Source organism: Anabrus simplex, chromosome X, assembly GCF_040414725.1.
Source record: "Anabrus simplex isolate iqAnaSimp1 chromosome X, ASM4041472v1, whole genome shotgun sequence".
Classification (NCBI taxonomy): domain Eukaryota; kingdom Metazoa; phylum Arthropoda; class Insecta; order Orthoptera; family Tettigoniidae; genus Anabrus; species Anabrus simplex.
The window spans coordinates 39,060,952-39,081,670 of record NC_090279.1 but is presented as its reverse complement, the minus strand read 5'-3'; positions in this window follow the sequence as shown (position 1 = coordinate 39,081,670).

Here is a 20,719-nt window from a genome sequence, read left to right as displayed (position 1 = left end):
GTGTTAATTAGTGGTTTGCAAATTTATTCCGGGTTTTGCTTTCTTTGTATGGAACTTTGGCAAAATGTAGATGAAATAGGGACAGCTTCTAGATGGCAATGTTTAGGCCAAATTTTTGATTGATATTATCCACGTAACGTAAAGTAAAGAAGCTGGAATTAAATTATATGATAATAATTATGGAAATTTGAACTTATTCTTTCTCATATCCACGGCACTTGGTTAGAGGGAAGGCCCGTCTTCTCAGAAAGATAATATGGTAGATGTGGAGGTGATGAAGGGTCTTATGACCGAACTCATGAATGAATTGAGGGAGGACATGAATGAACAATTTAGGGAAGCGAAGGAGAGCACTAATGAACAATTTAGGGAAGCGAAGGAGAGCACTAATGAACAATTTAGGGAAGCGAAGGAGAGCACTAGTGAACAATTTAGGGAAGTTAAGGAGAGTGCGAATGAACAATTTCAAGGTGTCAATGAACAATTTAAAGACGTTAAGGATGGTGTCAATGAACAATTTAAAGAAGTTAGGGACCAGATGGTCAGTATCAAAGATCAGCTATCGACAAAGATAACTATAGTTAAAGAGGGCTGTGATAGGAATGCTCAAAGATTAGAGAAGCAGATAGAAGAGGTCCGAATGGAGGCAGTTACCCGCAGTGACAAGTTGGAAGAAAAGATAGATCAGGTCGCTTTAACAGTATCGCAAGTAGATTCCAGGTTGTCGGAGAAACTGAGTCAAGTCGAAATAAACGTCGAGGGTCAACAGAAAGCCGTAAATTCGATCAAGGATAAGATGGTTGATATCGAGGAAGCTATTGTATTGACAGACGCCAAAGTTACCAAGTTACAAATAGAAACACATGAATCGTTTGTCAAGACTGCCGAGGGATTTAATGACCGGTTGTTGCAATTAAGAGATAATGTCCATGGAGAAGTTAAGAAGGTAGAAGACCAATTGAAAGAAGAGATGGCTGAAAATAGGAAAGAACTTTTGGAGGAAATAAATGGAGTGCAAGCGGATCTTCGAGCTGAAGGTTGCGAAGTAACTAAGCAAATTAGTGAATGGGCTCATAAATGCCATAAGACGGAAGTGAAGGTGGACATACACGAAGAATTAATGAAAGAAATGAAAGAGGAGATCGGACAAATCAAGGGACTTAAGGATGATGTCGAGATATTGAAATTACAGGAGACTAAGGGCGAACTGCTTATGCGATCAATGATAAATAAACAGAACGTCTTAGAGCAAGCAGGAAGCCATTCTAGTAGTGTAGGATTAGGAAATGGAGTAGATCAGACCCGTTTACCTGAAACTACCAACCAACCATTCGAAGAAAGAACTTCAACGCCACAGATTATGGGACCAGTTCCATATTTTGAATTGATGAGATTATCAGAGGGAAAGCCAAGGAAATTCACTGGTGGACCCGAGATAACGCCAAAAAGCTTCCTTAGAGAGATGACGGAATATATTCAGGACAACAGAATTCATTCGGATAGACAGTTGAGAATCGTAGAGCGATTTTTAGATGGACAACCATTGATCTGGTTTAAAGCGTTTAAATATTGTTTTGACGATTACGAAGGATTCAAGCGTGCCTTTTTGCAAAAATACTGGGGACAGGAGGTTCAACAAGGACTCAGACTTGAACTGTATTCACGAAAATATCAGAGCACAGTACCCACGAGATACGCAGACTTTTTCAGTGGGCAACTTTTGAAGCTTAGGGAGTTAGACTGTCCGCCTCCAGAAGAAGAGTTAATTGCATCAATCGAAAGACAGCTACCTGTGGATGTGCAAAGGACATTGATAGCTGCGAACGTGAAGACAGCTGTAGAGGCCGAAGTATTGTTAAGGCAGTTAGATCAAACATCGAGCTTGTATAATCCTAGGAGTCGGAACATTGAAACAGTCCATACCATTGACTTGACCAAGGAAGAAAATTCAACAGAGAGGAAGACCCAGGGGACCAACACGTACAGCAACAAGAATGATGATGATCAGAATAGAGAGTATCGAGGAGGATACCAGGGAAGAAATTGGAAAGCTCAATCATTTGGAAGAGGACGAGTCAACGACAGAAGTCATGAATCAAATTATAATCAGAATTATGGAGGAAATAGAAGACAAGGGTACCGATATAGATATGGAAGGTTTGGAGAGATGAGAAGACCATATCCACCATATAATAGGTCAAGTGATGCAAGAGGTCGACCACGAAGAGAAGAAAATGACAGAATGGATCTTCAAGAACGCAGGAATGAGTCTAGAAGATATGTTGAGGAGTTGGCCACGAAAGGAATATCGTCGGACCAGTGGAAGAGTGCGATTCAACAAGGAAATCAGGACAGAAGTCATGGAGCTGAGAGTAGGGAATATCAGGCTCATAGACGTAGAGAGGAATCTGGTGGATTAAATATAAATGCTCCAAGGTTTTCGATGGAGGGAAATGGAGCTAAAAAAAGTCGAAATGTAGTATTTCAAGATAGTGCAACCGCAGGATGTCGCCATCAGGATAATCATGGATGGGCAATTGCAACCATTGATTCTTGGATAGCCAGACCAGAAGATCTTGTAGAGGATAAAGACAAATTCGTAAATAATGAAGTAAAGAAGTTACCTGTTATTTATGTCAGAGTTGGGAGTCTTAGGGTCAGATGTTTGGTGGATACTGGAGCCAGCGTTAGTGTGGTATCACAAGTTTTAGTTGATGAATTGCAGAAGAAGTGTCAAATACCAATTATACCAGTAGCATCAGTTAAAATTCGAGGCATAATACCAGACAAAGTCACAACATGTAAAAGTCAAGCTTATGTAGATGTAGAGGTTGGAAGTAATATCATGTCTCACCCATTCATTATAATGAATCAAATGGAATTCAACATGATTATAGGGGCTGACTTTCTCCGAGAATTTAAGGCAGTTATTGATATGGAAAAGGATGTAATAAACTTCAATCTTAGTGGCGATCAGTCAGAAATTCAGTTAAACCAACTACCAAATGTTGAGGGAGAAGAAAGAATTTGGTTGGCAGAACAATCGGTGGAAGAGATAGTTCGAAACATACATCAAAATCAGGATGCTATTTTAGAAGAATTCGAGGAAATGATCTTTGCATTGGAAAGGGAGACTGAGTTACCAGATTTCGGCGACAAAGTCAAAAATAAAGTATCAGAAACCATGATAGGAGAAGAAGATAAGTCAAAATTAAAGGGAATTTTAGGCCACCATAAAACAGTATTCGGATCCAAACCGGGGAAGATTCCAAATTATAAATATGAGCTGAAAGTAAATAGTTGGGAACCGTTTAAACAAAGACCTTATCCAGTAGCAGAGAAGTTTTACCCTAGAGTTAAAGAAGTAATCAAGGAAATGGAGGATAACGGTTTAATATCTAAAACACCTACACCATTTTTGAATCCTTTGGTGATTGTTGAAAAACCTAATGGAAGCATCCGTGTGTGCTTGGACGCAAGGGCCATAAATCAACGATTTGTGCCTGAATACGATAAGGCCCCTCCTATCAAGGAATTGAGAAAATTCCGAGGCAAACATTACTTTACGACTATCGACTTAACATCATCTTATCACCATATTGAGTTGGATGAAGCTACTAAGGTTTTGACAGGATTCCTGTTCGACCAACAGACGTATATCTTTAACCGATTACCCTTTGGTTTGAAGGCAGCTGGTTCTGCTTTGATCCGAGCCCTAGATAAGAATTTAACGCAGGAAGTCAAAGATTCTACGGTCAGATATGTAGATGATATCATGATTGCAACGGAGACTTTGGAAGAGCATTTTGATGTACTACACAAACTTTTGGAAAATTTAAATCGTGCAAATTTTAAAGTAAATCTTGAGAAGTCCCACTTTTACCAAAGGCGTATCATGTTTTTAGGTCATATTGTGGACGGAAATGGCGTCAAACCCAGTCCTGTAAAGATCAGATCCATACAAAATTTTCCCAGACCTATGAGGATCAAACATGTTCGTCAGTTTTTGGGAATGTGTAACTTTTTCTCAGACCATTGTCCTTTGTATACGGAAGTTGTTGCGCCTTTGCAGGATCTGTTAAAGAAGGATAAGAAATGGAAATGGGATGAAAATTGTGAGAATGCATTTTTGAAGACGAAGGAATTATTAGCTAATAGTGTGAAATTGGGGTACCCAGATTTCGGTAAACCATTTATAGTTCAGACAGATTCTTCAGCTGTGGGAATTGGAGCAGTCTTATATCAAGAGTCGGAAAGCAAAGATCACCAAGTAAATTATTTGGCCTTTATGAGTCGGAAATTGCGGTCTCACGAAGTTAAGTATACTACGACGGAGTTGGAGATGCTTGCCATTGTTACAGCATTAGGACATTGGAGGAAGTATATTTATGGCTATCCTATTATTATCCGGACGGATCATAAAGCTTTAACCTTCCTTTTCAAGACGACTATGTCAAGCGAGAGGGTTAGCCGATGGGGCTTATTTGTTCAGCAGTATGATGTTACTCTTGAACATTGTGCTGGCAAGTTAAATGTAATTGCAGATGCGTTGAGTAGAAATCCTGAACCTGGAAAGGTAGAAGTAAATTCGATTGAAATTACACAAGAGGATAATCAGTTTTTGGAAAAGGTTAGGAACATTTCGGAAGCACAAGAGTTGTGGGATGAGACCAAGAAATTAAGGGATTACTTTCAGAAGAAATTGCAGTCTGGGACAGTTGAATATAGAGAAGCTGAGAAACAAGCTATAAATTACAGTTTCTTTAATGGGATACTTCATAAATTCATTGATGAAGAGCATACGAAATTGAGGATTGTTGTACCACCACAGTTGAGATGTGAATTGATCTGGCTTACACATCATTCGATAGGACATGCTGGGATTGATAAGGTGACGGCGACCATTAAAGAAACCTTTATTTGGCCAAAGTTGAAAGACATGGTGCGGAAAATTATAATGACGTGTGATATATGTCAGCGAATTAAACCTTGTCCGTTTTTAATGAGACAAATTCCTAGGCCAGTGCTGCCCTCTAAGCCTAAAGAGTTGTTTGCAATGGATTTCTACGGCCCTTTGCCACGTGCCAGTAGAGGATTAAAATACATTTTGGTATGCGTTGATGTGTTCACAAAATTTGTGACATTATGTCCTATCCAAAGAGCAACTACGAAAGCCGTGATTAGTCAAATAAAGAACAAAATTATACCTCAGATGGGAAAGCCGGAATTTGTATTAACGGATCATGGGACTCAGTTCACGTCCGAAAATTTTAAAAGGGACATTCAGAATTTGGGAATAGGACATGTACTCAGTTCAATTAGAAATCCCCAGTCAAATCCTGCTGAGAGAATTATGAGAGAGATTGGGAAGTTTTGTAGAATTTATTGTCGGAATGAACATTGGAAATGGATCAGAGTATTGCCAATCATAACTGAGAGTATTAATTCAACGATACATGAGTCTACGGGCCAGATACCCGCTGTCGTACACCATAATGAGTATCCGAAAAGACCATGGGAAAGCATAATCCCGTTACCAAGTGATCCGAGACCTTCACACGAGCTTTGCGTTCAGAATACATCTCAACATCTCAAGGAACAAGCTGAACGACGTTTACGAAGAATGCGCAATAAGAGGTTCCACCGAAGTTTACGTGTGGGAGAATTGGTTCTCGTGAAGAAACCTGCCGTCTCAAATCCTAGTTCAAAATTCTATCATAAGTTTGCTGAACTTTATATTGGGCCATATGAAGTCATACAGGATTATGAGAATAATTCTTATAAAGTTAAAAACTTAGAGACAGGAGTCGAGAGCACTTATAATGCTGGAAATTTGAAATTATATTATCCCACAAGGAGAAATATTGACCAGGAAACAATGGTTGGTGAAGATGATCTTGAAGGACATCCTGAAGAAGATGAAGGAGGAGAAGAAGATGGAGGAGGAGAAGAAGATGATGAGGTGGAAGATGAAGAAGAAGAAGATGTTATGTTAACCTACGATACTACATACGAGATGCATAGAGAAGAAATGGATGAAGACGAAAGTTCCGGCGGAGAATGTGCCTGTGAAGAATTAATTGAAATTAGAGGAATGATGGAGAAGGTGGTTGCCAAGTTAACAATGAATAATATTTGTCTTAAGGAAGAAAATTTGAGTTTAAAATCTGGATGTGTTTAGAAAATGATGTAAAGACAATGATATGTTTGAAAGATATATGGTTGGAAAAATCCCTTGTCAGAAATTTTTCCAAAAAGAAAGTGGGGCAAAGATGAGCCCAATTGGCTCATAGCATTGTCTTTAGAATATTATAAATTTAAATATGGCATCTAAGGGAATGAATACAGTTACGTTATAGACCGGATGTGTGGCGCCATTTCGATTGCCCTGGTTCAAAGATAAGTTCCACGTGTCAGGGTCATTGGATGATGAAATGGGAAGTACTGGAATATTCCATGAGACGTGTGACCAAGGTCACAAATTTTAAGTTGGCAACACTTTCAGGCAGCGAATAGCAGCATAGCAAGTTTTGGAATGATGGGGGTAAATTAAAGATGGATGCTGTCTAAATGACCTTTAAAAATAATTAAATCCACCAGGGGATAAGGTGAAAACAATATTGAACTATTTTGAGAATAATAATTAAAGAAGGTATATTTGCAACATCTTGGTGAAATAAAAAAATTGCAGGCATATGTGACGAGACGTTACATCATTGTTGATGGGGTTCCCCGAGCTCCCTATCTAGGATCCGGCGTGCCTGAAGGGAACGCGTGCTGCTAAGAAGAGTCACTCTGCTGCGGAAATTTGAACGGGTCGGACGCATCGTATACGTGGTTCATGAGGAACCCTAATCTGGAGCATTCTGTAGTCCGCTAGTTGGTAGTCGATAGCATACTACGGGTAAAATAGCCTACGTTGTTAATTCAATAACGACCAAAATCTGGTAAAACTCAAGAAAGTGATTTTTACGATATTAACCGAAAATAGGATCGGAGCGAGGTCGATGCGAGGACGCTTTCCAGTGCCACGTGAAACTCGCGGAACAGAGCAGAGATAAAGTGTTTACTACAATTGTGAATAATTGTTTGTGTGTTAGAATAATTTAATGATATCTGTGTTTTTCCATATGTGTTTTAGTGTATTCAGAAGTGAAGTTGTGTAAAGTCATTTAAGTTACAAATCAAGACCATGGTGATGAAGAATGGTATTGGTTCAGGTATCGAGGCCGTTGGGATGATGGCTTAAGCACATCATGGGGCCGACCTGAAACCATGAGGCCGTGGAGCTGAGTATGGAGCGTCGCCGAGTCGATAAGTACCCTGATCCATTATATCTGGCATGTGCATGATTAGCTGTTAATGTGTAAATAAATTAATGCATGATTATTCGTTTATTTTCTTTTTAGTACTGTAGCAAGGATAGTCAGATTTTTAGGTAATTTATACTGATGCCTAGGGGGGAATAAATCTTGTGATATTATAGCGTGTGTTGAAATGGTCTTCGCGAGTGAGGAAATAATGTGTGTAAATAATGATTTTCTATTACGTGTGTGAAATAATTCTCTTAGTGCGCGATCTTCTAAAAATTACTAGCATGTGTGTGTGTGTGTGTAAATATTTAATGAGTTAGGAGGCATCAGTAAGATATTAGTCAGAGGGAGTAGATAGTTTAATTGGCATGTCGCATGAAAAGTTCGTCAAGAAATTTTTCACTGACCCAAGATTCGAACCTGGACTTTCTGGCACATTACAGTGGGATTTTGGAAAATATATGTCATCAGTCAGTAACGTGTACCGTTAATCAATGAGTAAAATTTGTGCTGTAGGAAATAATGTCATCCTAAAATTTTTCCGAGAGATAGTTAGCTAGTGTTGGAGTAGGGACCTCTAAAACACAAAATGCCAACCGCAAGAGTCGAACCAATGATTGTGTAGCGCCATACATATGACCGGCATAATGATATACGTGTTCCTGATAATGGGATGAGAAATGTAGAATGATACGTGAAATATGAAATGAATAAAACATACTGAGAGTGTTATATATAATTAGTAACTGTTCGCACAGACGCATGATATTGTGGAGGAACATATGGCTTCATTTAGAGTAGAGAGAGAAGGAATTTAAGTGGGTGCTGGCAAGTTAAAATGCCGTGTTGACGAAATGAGTTGGGGCGTGAGATAAGGCTACAGACCGAGTCGGCGCGTTGTGCATTAGAGGGAGCCTTGTAACGTTGGCAGGGATCTTATAAGTAACAAAATATCGCATTCTTCCGTAAGAAAAATTCTGTTTGTGGAACTCAGGACAGCACAATTAGATTAAATAATTATAGCTAGACTTCGTGACAGATCATTGCGGCGAGTACGGTGACAGGTCACTGTAATGATGCCATGTTGAGGGTCGGGGTTCGTTGCCCGACCGAGTCAGTGGATAAGGATTTCCCCTGTGACTATATGATTGAATTATGTTGTGTTTGTTATATTATATGTTCTTCAGTGTCTGAGCAATGCAAATTCTGTTTTGCAGTTGCAATATATTTTTTTTGATGTTGAATTCAGTTCATGTGGTTGTATGTACTTGCGACAATGAGGTTCTAACCCTTGTCTGTAAATTCAGTGTAGGTTAAGGTGCCTTATCATTGTAGTGTAGGTCTTGCTACAGGGTAGGATATGTTTTTGTGTTAATAAACAGCTAATTAAGCATATGCGAGATATTTTTAATTTTAGATGAATCGGTGAATTAACTTAATTTAGTTATGTCAGGGTTACTATCGATTTCGTGCGTACGTTCCATATTATCGGCATTCATATGAGTGGAGGATGGTATTGAGAAAGAATAAGTAAATAGTTTCGGACTCAAATAATAATAGGGATTGTTTTATATAAATTTTTGTGATGAATAATTTTATGATATATCAAAATTTTGATTAATTTAACAAATATTACAAACGTAACTGGATAAAATTTTGATTTTAGAGATAACAAATTCTACTGACGTGATGGTCATGAATTTAGTGAAAATCAAATGAATTTAATGAATTTAATTAATTCAAATGACAAGTTCATGGATTACACGGCGGATGTTGTGCTTAATGAATTTACATAACCTCATGCATTTTTAAATGGAAGGCTATAATCAAGTAGATAATTTGGTAATTAGTAATTGCAATTACAAGGTTTATAGTAGTGATGTTGTAATTTGAAGGTCGAGAGAGAGAGAGTAATTGAATTTGTTTACTCAGAGAATATGAAGAAGTCTGGTTGTATTGTAATATTTCAAAGGTCACTCTGACGAATTCACAAAAAAATGATGGTAAATTATTATAATGATTATTTGTTTATTATTGAAAATTTGAAATATGGTGATGACCAAGTGTGAGTAGAATGGAATTGAGTTAAATTTTGAGGTATTGGTGTAGAGTTGGAAATAAGATAAAGGAAATAGTGGTCAAAATTTAATAATGTCATTTGGGAGAAAATTTAAAATTTTTGAGTCATGATGTTAAAATTTATTGTCGGAGTTGACGAAGGTTACAAACAATATTTGGTCCGAAGAGTTTATTGATTTGTACAGAAATATTTTTGCTTTGCCAAAGTCTAGTTTAATAAATTTTGTGTTCGTAAAAGTTCTCATTCAGATTTTATTTAATTTTTTTTCTTCTCTTTTATCCTTCCTGTATAATTAATTTAAGGTTAGTTTATAATATTCGAAGAGGTTTCTGTGGGTAGTACCCAGTCAGCGACCCTGTGATGTCTCAAGCCGGTGCCACATTTAAAAGGCAGGAAGGGTAGAGGGTAGAATATATAGATAAAAAATAAGTAAGGGTGAAATGGATAAGGTACTCCCGACTTGTAATTAAGTATTGACCCTCAATAAATGGGAGAAATCGATTTAAGGCCTAGCCCAAAGCTGTTCTCTTCGCTAATGTTGTATGCGAAGTCGTCAAGTGTAATAACGCTATGATCCCTGGCGTAATTACGCAACTGTGCATGTATGTATTGATGAGTTCAGAATATCATGATTGATTGTCATTCGGGCTAACCCATATACGTATGTATTACCCAATTATAGTCTTATATTTTCTTTTTCAATTAATTCTTAATTAACGTTGCCTTTCAATAAACTACCATTTATAGCTTATCTGATTTTGACTCAAAGTAGTGTTAGTTTAAGCTTGTACTGAATTAGGTGAATAACATTTCCAGTTCAGGGCACTGTCGTTCGCCCTTCTTGGTCGCGGTTCACGTGTAGTTTCCTCTTCTATTCTCCTCGTTGTCTATGTATTTATGTGAGATCGAGGGGGGTGTGGTTCACTAGTCAACTTGCGCGTGCAGTAATTTTTTCCTGAAATGTGCCCGCTAGGCACTCCGTTTCTGGAACTTCGAAGATGTTTCCCAATATTACGCCCCCTATGAATAAATTATTTGTATTACACCATATCCCTAGTCCTATGTGTAGCCATTAACTTCCACTAATCTCAGCATCAAAGTCCCTGGATCTTCTCTCATCTCGTTTAGTTAGATTGCTCGTAGGATCGAATCTCAAACTTGAGACTGTAACGCCCTTGTAAAGTTAAGCCTGGCGTCAAATGCATGGGTTAACCTAGCACTTTTGACCATGAACACTTCAGCTGTTAGGTCTTCAGAGGTTAACGCGTGGGCGAGGCGGGGTGATGTACTGGTCATCCTTCTCAGTTGTATCCCCGACCCCCAGAGTCTGTAGCTCCAGGACACTGCCCTTGAGGTGGTAGAGGTAGGATCCCTCGCTAAGTCCGATGGAAAAACCGACCATGGAGGGTAAACAGATGAAGAAGAAGAAGAGGAGGAAGAAGAAGAAATTAGGGAATGCCTCTATAAGGCTTTGTGTATGCTATTTACTCCTGAGTCCTAGCACAGCTCTCTCCTGAGTTAGCCCTCCCTTTTACTCACCCTTAGGACTGGCAATCTACCATTGATGCAATTCTACCCCTCCACCTCACCTCATAAAAAAATAGGATCTGGGTGGAGTGACGTCATCATTGAAGCAAGAGTTGTGGTGACGTCACCGCGAACAAGCTTTGTCCTGTAGCTGAAGACTCCGAGTTCTCTCAAGTCAGGTGTCTTGTGTCATAACACACTATCGCATTCCTTTACAGCACCAGATCGGAAAAATACAGCTTAGCTCGCAAAGCCATTTTTTTCTGCTGAAATGTACACGTCTCCACATTAACTGTAGTCAGTACGCCTTCATCGTACACATATTTCAATCAGGGTGAGGATATTTGAATTGCACTTAGGCTCTTTAGTTTTTGAGTTTATGTCAACTCCACTTTCGAATCCTTAGGAGTGGCATTTACTCTGCTCATCTGTGGCTGAAGTGCCCCCTACAAGAGTTAGCAAAGGAGGTTAGATAGACGACAGCTTAGCACACAACATTCCTAGACTCAGCTAAAGACCCCCGCGATTTCGGCAATGCAGACACAACAAGAGCACAGGTTGCTCGACTCCTAACTAAGAAAAGGGTGCCCCTGGAGGAGCTTTATTCTGCTCGATCCCCACCACATCAGAATTAATTGTCCTACAAGAGTTGCCCAAGGGAGGTTAGATGGGCAACAACTTAGAATACATCATGCCTAGACTCAGCTAAAGCCCCCTCGTTCGCTAACGCATGCTCTCTCAGGTCAGGCGCCCCTTTCAGTAGCCTCTTTCAACAGTATTCCATAAGATAACGGCATCCTATGGTCTTAAGGTGTCAGAGGACGTAACGCGTGGCTAGAGGTGGATTGCGGGTCGGAGCCATCTTGCACAGTACCCCTGGGCCAGCTCCCAAGTGTTAGTCCCATAAGAGCCCATGTATAGTCGCCATCTTGCGCATTAGACCCTGTGCCAGCTCCGCCTATTTTTCCCTACTCAGAGCATTTGATATTTTATGAGCCCCAGCAGAAAAGGTTTTCATATTTGTGTTCTCGCATTTTTCACATCTTTTAATAATACTTTCCTTTCATCTTTAGATTTGGTAGATATAGTTTACACTGTACCCGAGGCTACACAACGTAAAATGCCCCGTCGGAAAAGTCGTATTTATTGTTTCTATATCCTTGTTGGATAGATTTTATTCCTATATACAGTAGTACGTTTCCTTGCTTAACACGTTCTTTTTACGTTGTCCCCCGTAGAAACGTCTGAACGAGGTTTTACTGTCATAAATGTCATAAAAGAATATGTAAACTACCCTTTTCATAATTCATAAAATGAACTCATCCGTAAGTTCAATAGTAAATTTTAGAAATAGTCCAACCTATATGATAGCAAATTTTATCCAGTTTTTAAAGAAATATTTTAAGTCCACTTTGACAGCTGTACTCAACAACAAAATTGAATTCTGCAACAGAATCAAGGATTCTCAATTAGAGGAAAGTAACACAAATAAACACACAAGTAACATAGAAGACATATATGCCAACATATCAGTTTCTCAAACAGTAGATATTATAAGCGACAGGAATCCGTGTGATGATGGGTAGCAAGAGGAAGATGTGATTTAAGTGCAGGCAGCAAACGTAGCAGGTATTCTTCAGGATTTTCTTCTGTCACGAAGTGATGTGCTAGAATCTGTGTTAAATTCACCTGCAATGGTTACTGACTGCCTTGAATATTCGTTTGTGTCTGGAAGTGTTCAGAAGAAATTGACAGACTTTTTCATAATATAAAATCGAGGAGATAATGTACCGGTATAGGGTAAAATTTGACATGCTGAAAACTTCTAATTATAACGTTAACACATACATATTGCTGATAGAAGACTACACAAACTCTGCTTCCTACCGAAAGAGACTGGAATAGATTTATGTTTATACTTTTTATCTCTAACATCCTCTATTTGTTTTTCAACTTCATAAAGGTTAAAAAAATAATTTTCAGGCCCCTCTACAGATGGGAGATATCTACGATTTGCCTCAGTACTGGTAAGTATCACTTCACTTTGCTCTCCTTGTTGTTGTTATGTTACCAACTCCTCAACACTTCTTTCCTCCGCAGTTATCACAGAATCCTCCCCACAAAAGAAGTCCTCAACAGTGCAGTTTGACTGCAACATTCTCCATACATCAGGAAACAGGCCTCCTTCTTTCACTGGCAGGCAAGCGTTGAAATTGTAGTCTGCTTCACAACTTTCCAAGACTTTTGAATAAAGTGAAGCGCATCCGAGATTGAAACTTAAAATGATAAGGAATTAAATATGCTTCACATGGTTCTCCCTGTAGAATGACTTAAATCCGGCTCAGTCCCAGGTGGGGAGCGATTTACCTCATTGAAGAATATATTTAATTACTTGCGTAGAAACCATCTTAGACCAAAACGAGCTATAGAAGGGCCCTGAGATAAATTTATATTTGAATATACTGTAGTGTAGTTAATAGTTGAAAAATCCTTTTTTAATTTTTCAATCCTGTATGCAAGAAGTTCCAAGAGCTTTCAACACTGCGAGCTTGTTTCTCCCTAATAGTTGAGCTCTGGTAACTTATACCTAAATATTTTAAGCAGCTTAATAACCATCTCTGCACGGAAATAAATTCTATGTACATGTAAATTATAATAGCCACGGCATTTTCAATGTTGGTTAAGCGCTTTTGAGGGATTCAATTTATATAGGCTTACCTACAATTCATAAGTGGCATACACGGACTATATTACACTACAGGTAATACTTACAGAAATTACAGTCTTCTTTTACAGCTGTTCATTATGATACACACAGAAGCAGATAATTTTCATCCCCACTTCGCATTATTTGTATGATTCCATTCCGAAACACGGTCGTTTCCTTGGTATGTAAACTTTCCACTCTGGCCACCCATACCATAGCAAGAGGTTCTCATCAACTGATACTTTGCCATCAGGAGAATAAGCTTCCAAACTTTTTTCTACCAGGTGGTATATTTTGGGAGGAATTTGTCCATCAAACGCCTCATTGTCAGAGAAATGTAAAAATGTTGTGGAGAAAAATATAATAATAATGTTATTGGATGAAAAGACCTGCCCAAGAGCTGTAGCCGCACACTGACAGACTCACAGACGGGATCAGGAATCGCAGACTAACCTTCTATGGGCACATACAGAGAATGGACAACAACAGACTTAAAAAGAAAACCTTTGATGTAGCAAGCAGTTCAAGCAAGAAAACAAATTCGTATCACGAAGCAGAGAAAGACTTAAGGCAGGTGGAGATCAAGAGGCAAATGCTAGGGGTCAGAAAATAATTCAGAAACAATATTTATACTAAATGAGAAGAAGGAGAAGACAGGAACATTGTGAACAGAACACAGGAAACATGAGCACAGCCAAAGGATGAAGAGATTTTGGGAAGAGAAGAGTTAAAATGGAAAGGAGTGACATCATGAGATATTCGAGATCAAACACTGTCCATATGAGAAAAAGTGATATGAATGAATGAAATAATGTAATTGGCTTTACGTCCCACTAACTAGTTTAAAGGCTTCCGGAGACGTCAAGGTGCCGAATTTGGCCTTGCAACTGTTTTTTCGCATGCCAGTAAATCTACCAACACGAGTCTGAAATATTTGAGCATATTCAAATTCCACCGGACTGAGCCAGGATCGAACCTGTCAAGCTGGGGTCAGAAGGCCGGCCAGCGCCTCAGCCGCCTGATCCACTCAGCCCAGCGAGAAAATCTATTTCAAATCAAAATATCTTTATTTGCAAATGAGCTGTCTACCTCAGTGGCAAATGGTACACCAAAATACGTTATTGTGAAGCAATAAATTTTAAATTAACAAGAGAAGAAGAAAATTTCCCTTGAATACAATATTATACAGTTTACTCTAACAATCTTTTCTATTTAACACACAGCTCACCCTTAATAAATTTATATTGTTTACAAAATTCTACTTATTATATCTCCTGTACTTACAAACGTAGTCAACTCAAATACAGTATGTGGAATTCAAATAATACTGTACAACTGGTATAAGATTAAAATTTACATTGTATTTATTTACTTTCTTTACCCATTTTTTAACCTAAGTAGGAGGATAACGACCTGCTGCGTCCTAACCAGGGCCCCTTTTGCCACCACTTGCCAGAGTTCCTGAAGTGCCTTCACAGCTACCGCAGCGGTCCCAGGGCCCTCGAAGTCTCCACTGTACTTCACCCCTACAGGCAGTCCCCTATTTCGGCTGTCCAAACTTCACAGACCAGGGGATGGAATTAATTTATTCACACACATCTTTTTTTTTACAGTAACCTGCACTGGTCGAATGCCCTCTAATATTTAATTTATTTTCTCTGTTGCTGTTTATTCTCTTCTTGAATATATGAACAGATTTTGGAAAAGGATCAAACACTACCCCTGGTAAACTGTTCCACTCCTTCGCGCCCTTCCCAACGAATGAAAATTTACCCCAATCGCTTCTGTTAAAAATTCCTTCCAAATTTTTTACTAATGGTCAGTCCTAACTGATATAATTATTTTCCAACTGAAGCCTCTCACGGATATCTCCCCATGTTTTTTCTCTTGTATATGCTCTATATAATCCTATAAGTCTAGTTTTCCCCCTTCTCTTACTTAAAGTCCCACCCAAGTTCCTCTAACATTTCTGATACACTACTCTTTCTCCTGAAATCCCCTGTTACAAATCTTGCTGCTTTTCTCTTCACACTATCTATTTCTTTTATTAGGTATTCTTGGTGAGGATCCCAAACACTGTTTGCATATTCCAATAATGAATTTCTATAAAATAAATTTCCGCCTTGTCAATATTTTATACACTTTATTCTATTTCATTACCGTACATGTACATGTTTCGAGAGCCTCTGCTCTCTTCCTCAGCGGTGCCAAATACTAATTATCTTAGGACTATGGTTCATTGTTATCATATTTCAATTATATATTAAAATATATGAATTTTAAATTAGTTACAATATTACTCTAAGTTTTCTTTTTCCCAATTACATTGTCATTTGTCACATATTTTACCAGAATTTTGCCAATCATAAATGATAAAATCTAATTAAATTAATCTCTCTATGTTAATTTATGTCCTTATTAATATCTGAAAATAGTAACTCTTTCTTCATCTTCTACAAAATCTATAAAATTAGTCTCTATCCTGAATTATAAAATAACAAATAATAAATAGCCACTTTGTAAATTAAATTAGTAAACTACATTTATGAAGTTAGTAATTTTTTAAAAATATTTCTTCTCTCTTCTTAACGTCTGCTTTAATTTTCTAGACTTCTTATACATCAGAATTTTCTCCTCTTACTCTCTTCCAATTCTTCATTCCTTTAATTTATCCGCAAATTGAATTGATGTGATGTTTGACTGAACCCAAACAATATGTCCTCCTTCCCTCCTTGTTGCTGCTTTGCTATTGGTTGCGCGATGATCTGCTCGTTGTTTCTAACCGTCAAATTCATTAAATAAACAAATTCAGTTCGTCTTGTTGTCAAATTTTAACCTTGCTTTCATTCATATATTGAACACAGTCGGTGAAATTTATCCTATAGGTTTCATGGGCTTAAAGGTTTCCTGAAAGTCCTCATTGTTAACCCCCTCCCCATATCAAAATGGCAGCACAATCCCCCAGACGAGTTACAAAATAGAAATTTGGCAAAATTATAGGTTTTTGCCTGTAACCGAAGGAAAATTTACGAGATGTTAAAAAACATTTTACGCCCAAAAATATCGAAATATGGAGGCAATTTTAATGACGGTGCAGACCTTCCTTTCGAGGTATTTGGTGGCTAAACGGTAAGTCGTATCACAAAACGGATGGCACAATCTCGGTTGAATTTGGAGCGATCTACAACTTTGGTTGTATCTCTATCCCTTATGTTAAATTTGGCTCTATTTCTGGATTTACCTAAATATTGCACATTGTACACGTATAATTGATGGTTTGATTCACTTATAGGAAAGATGGGTTCATCAGATTCTACACGAATATTCGCCCACCCAGCCAAAATCTATGTTTGAAACTGTCGCATAAGTCTTTGAAAAGTAATTCACTGTGTGAAAACCTCACACAAATTTCACCCTATTCAACGTATCTAAAATAATCTAACCTTGAAATAGATGAGATACGAGGAAATATCATAGGGCCAGCCATTTAGATCGCTAAATGAGGCCTGAGGCGTCTTTTCATACAATTCGTTTTTCAATATGAAACACCGTTTAGCAACAGTTATTCTGTAAATGAAGGTGAACATGCATATACTTCCGTATGTCGATCTACATTTATTAATTTAAGTCGATTTGTAGCGATCTAGAAGGGGGTGTGTCTTACATTGTAATTAATACTTTACAAATCAATAGTGACTCTCAGCAGGAGGGCGTCTGCTGTTGTAATCAGTACTCCCCACATCGACTATAACTAGGAACAGGGTCCTTCTCCAGCGCCTGTGTACCGTTGTAATGTACAATTCCCTTCTTGATTTGACTAGCAGAAGGCAAGGGAGCGTGCAATTTAAAAAAAACTCTTTTACCTGATTCTCTATAACATTAGGCCAACGGCCGTAGCCGTGCTGAAACACCGGATCCCGTGAGATCTCCGAAGTTAAGCAACATTGGGCGTGGTCAGGAGTTGGATGGGTGTCCACGCGCTGTTGGTGGGGGTAAGGGAATGGAGGAGCGGAAAGGAACTGGCCACCCTACCGCACGTAAACTCCGGCTCAGGAACACCTCTGGGGAGGTTCGGACCTGCCTTCGCGCAGAATAACCCTTACCTTTACCTTTACCTCTATAACATTAGTTATAGGTGCCCCTGATTATAAACAAATTTACCCTTCAAAATGTGACTGGCGTTACGCATAGTGAATTGCGGCAGACAAGTAGACCTGGCGTTATCATCACAATTCTGCAACTCGCACTTTACATTGGAAACAACGTCTGCGGACCTCCCTATGCTTTTTCTCGGATAACGCCAAGAGACATGCAATTTAAAAAATCTTATTCACTTCATGTACAGCAATTTACTTCGATATCCGTATATATAGCAGAATACCGTAGCGAAGCACGGGTACATTTGCTAGTCTCACTATATACAAAAATGGATGTATGTGTGTAAATGACACATCTCCTCCTAAACCACTGCAGCAATTTCAATCAAATTTTGAACACTTCTTATTTGCTATATGGAGACGAGCACTGTGGGGGTAAGCCACCTCTAGCCCCCTTAGGAGTAGGGGGTTAGGGGGGCCAGATAAAGAATTATCGAAAATAGTGTCGAATCCATAGTTTTCGGCGTCGCTGAGGTGAATAGTGACATTCCCAAATTTTTAAAAGTCAAATTTCTGCCCACATTTGGCTGGAGGGCGAGGGTGGGGGACTGATATATAAAATTAAACGAAAATAGTGTCGAATACATAGTTTTAGGGGTCGTCGAGGTGAATTGTACACTCCGGATTTTTAGTATCAGGAGACAAACCACGTGGGGGTAAGACAACCCAGGAAACATTAGGGGTGGGGGGCAAGGGTGATCAGATGTACAAATTAACGAAAATAGTGTCGAATCCGTACTTTTCGGCGTCGCTGAGATGAATAGTGACACTCCGGATTTTTTAAAGTCCAAGTTCAGCCCTTTGGGGTGGGGGCGAGGGGGCGAGTGATATATAAAATTAAACGAAAATAGTGTCGAATACATAGTTTTCGGGGTCGCCGAGGTGAATTGTACACTTCGGATTTTTAGTATCAGGAGATAAACCACGTGGGAGTAAGACAGCCCAGGAAACCTTAGGAGCGGGGGGGGGGGGGCGAGGGGATGAGAGACTAAAATCATCGAAAGTAGTGTGGAATCCATACTTTTCGGGCTCGCTGAAACGAATAGTGACACTCCGGAAATTTTAAATGTCCAAGTTCAGCCCCTCCTGGGTGGGGGGCGATGGGGGAGTAATATATAAAAATAATAGAAAATTTGGTGAAATCCACAGTTTTCGGGGTCGCTGAGATAAATAGTGATACTCCGGATTTTTAGTATCAGGAGACGAACCACGTGTGGGTAATACACCCCAAGAAACTTTAGGGGCGGGGGGGGGCAAGGGGGCTGAAATACAAAAATCATCAAAAGTAGTGTTGAATCCATACTTTTCGTGGTCGCTGAGATGAATAGTCACACTGCGGAATTTTTTAAGGAGAGTGACATGTAAAAATAATCGAAAAGAGTGTTGAATCCACAGTTGTTGGGGTCGCTGAGATGAATAGTGAGACTCCGGATATTTTATTAGTCTAAGTTCATCCCCCTTTGGGGTGGGGGTGAGGGGTAAGTCACATATAAAATTAATTAAAAATAGTGTCGAATACATAGTTTTCGGGGTCACCGAGGGGAATTGTACACTTCGGATTTTTAGTATCACGAGACAAACCACGTGGGGGTAGGACACCCCAGGAACGCTTAGAGGCGGGTCGATGAGGGGGTGAGATGTAAATATAATCGGAAGTAGTGTCGAACCTATACTTTTAGGGGCTCGATGAAATGAATAGCAACACTCCGGAATTTTTTAAATGTCCAAGTTCAGCCCTCTTCGTTGGGGGGATGGGGGGAGAGATATATAGAGATAATAGACAATACTGTCGAATACGTAGTCTTCGGGATCGCTGAGATGAATAGTGACACTCCGGAATTTTAGTATCAGGAGACAAACCACGCGAGGGTAATGCACCCCAGAAAACTTTAGGGGCGGGGGGCGAGGGGGCTGAGATATGCAAATCATCGAATTTTGTGTCGAATCCATACTTTCTGGGGTCGCTGGGATGAGTAGTGACACTCCGGAATTTTTTTAAGGCCAATTTCAGCCCCCATCGTGGTGGGGGAGATGGGATAATGATATATAAAAATAATCGAAAATAGTGTCGAATCCATAGTCGTCGGCGTCGCTGAGATGAATAGTGAGACTCCGGTTATTTTACAAGTCCACGTTCATCCCCCTTTGGGATCGGGGGCTAGGGGGGAGTGATATATAAAATTAATTGAAAAAAGCGTCGAATAGACAGTTTTCGGAGTCGCCGAGGTGAATTGTACAATTAGAAATTTTAGTATGAGGAAACAAACTACGTGGGATTAGTACACCCCAGTAAACCTTAGGAGCGGGGGGGGGGCGAGGGGGCTGAGATATAAAAATAATCGAAAGTAGTGTCGAATCCATACTTTTCGGAGTCACTGAAATGAATGATGGCACTCCGGAATTTTTTAAAGTTCAGCTCCCTTCGTAGTGGGTGGCAACGGGAGAGTGTTATATAAAAATAAACGAAAATAATGTTGAATCCATAGTTGCCGGGGTCGCGGAGATGAATGGTGAGATCCCAGATATTTTATAAGTCCAAGTTCATTCCCCTTTCTGGTGGGGGGGGGGGCTAAGGGGGATTCAGATTTTAAAATTATCGAAAGTAGTGTCGCAGCCATAGTTTTCGGGGTCGCTGAGATGAATAGTAACATTCCGGATTTTTTAAGTCCAACTTAGCCCCCTTTGGCATAGAGGGTGAGAAAGGGTGAAAAAATAAATTGTCAAAAATGCCCAAGATAATAGACGTGCCTATGTTCCAGTATGACTTTCAAGTATGACTTACTGCCTGGAAAACATACTGTGGGAATAAGATGCCCCTAGAACCACTACGGAAGCGGGTGAAATATAAACCATAAATAGAAAAAATGGAATAGAATAAATGGAATTCAGTTTGGCGCAATCTATATGTACGGTATTATATATATCAACTAGCAAA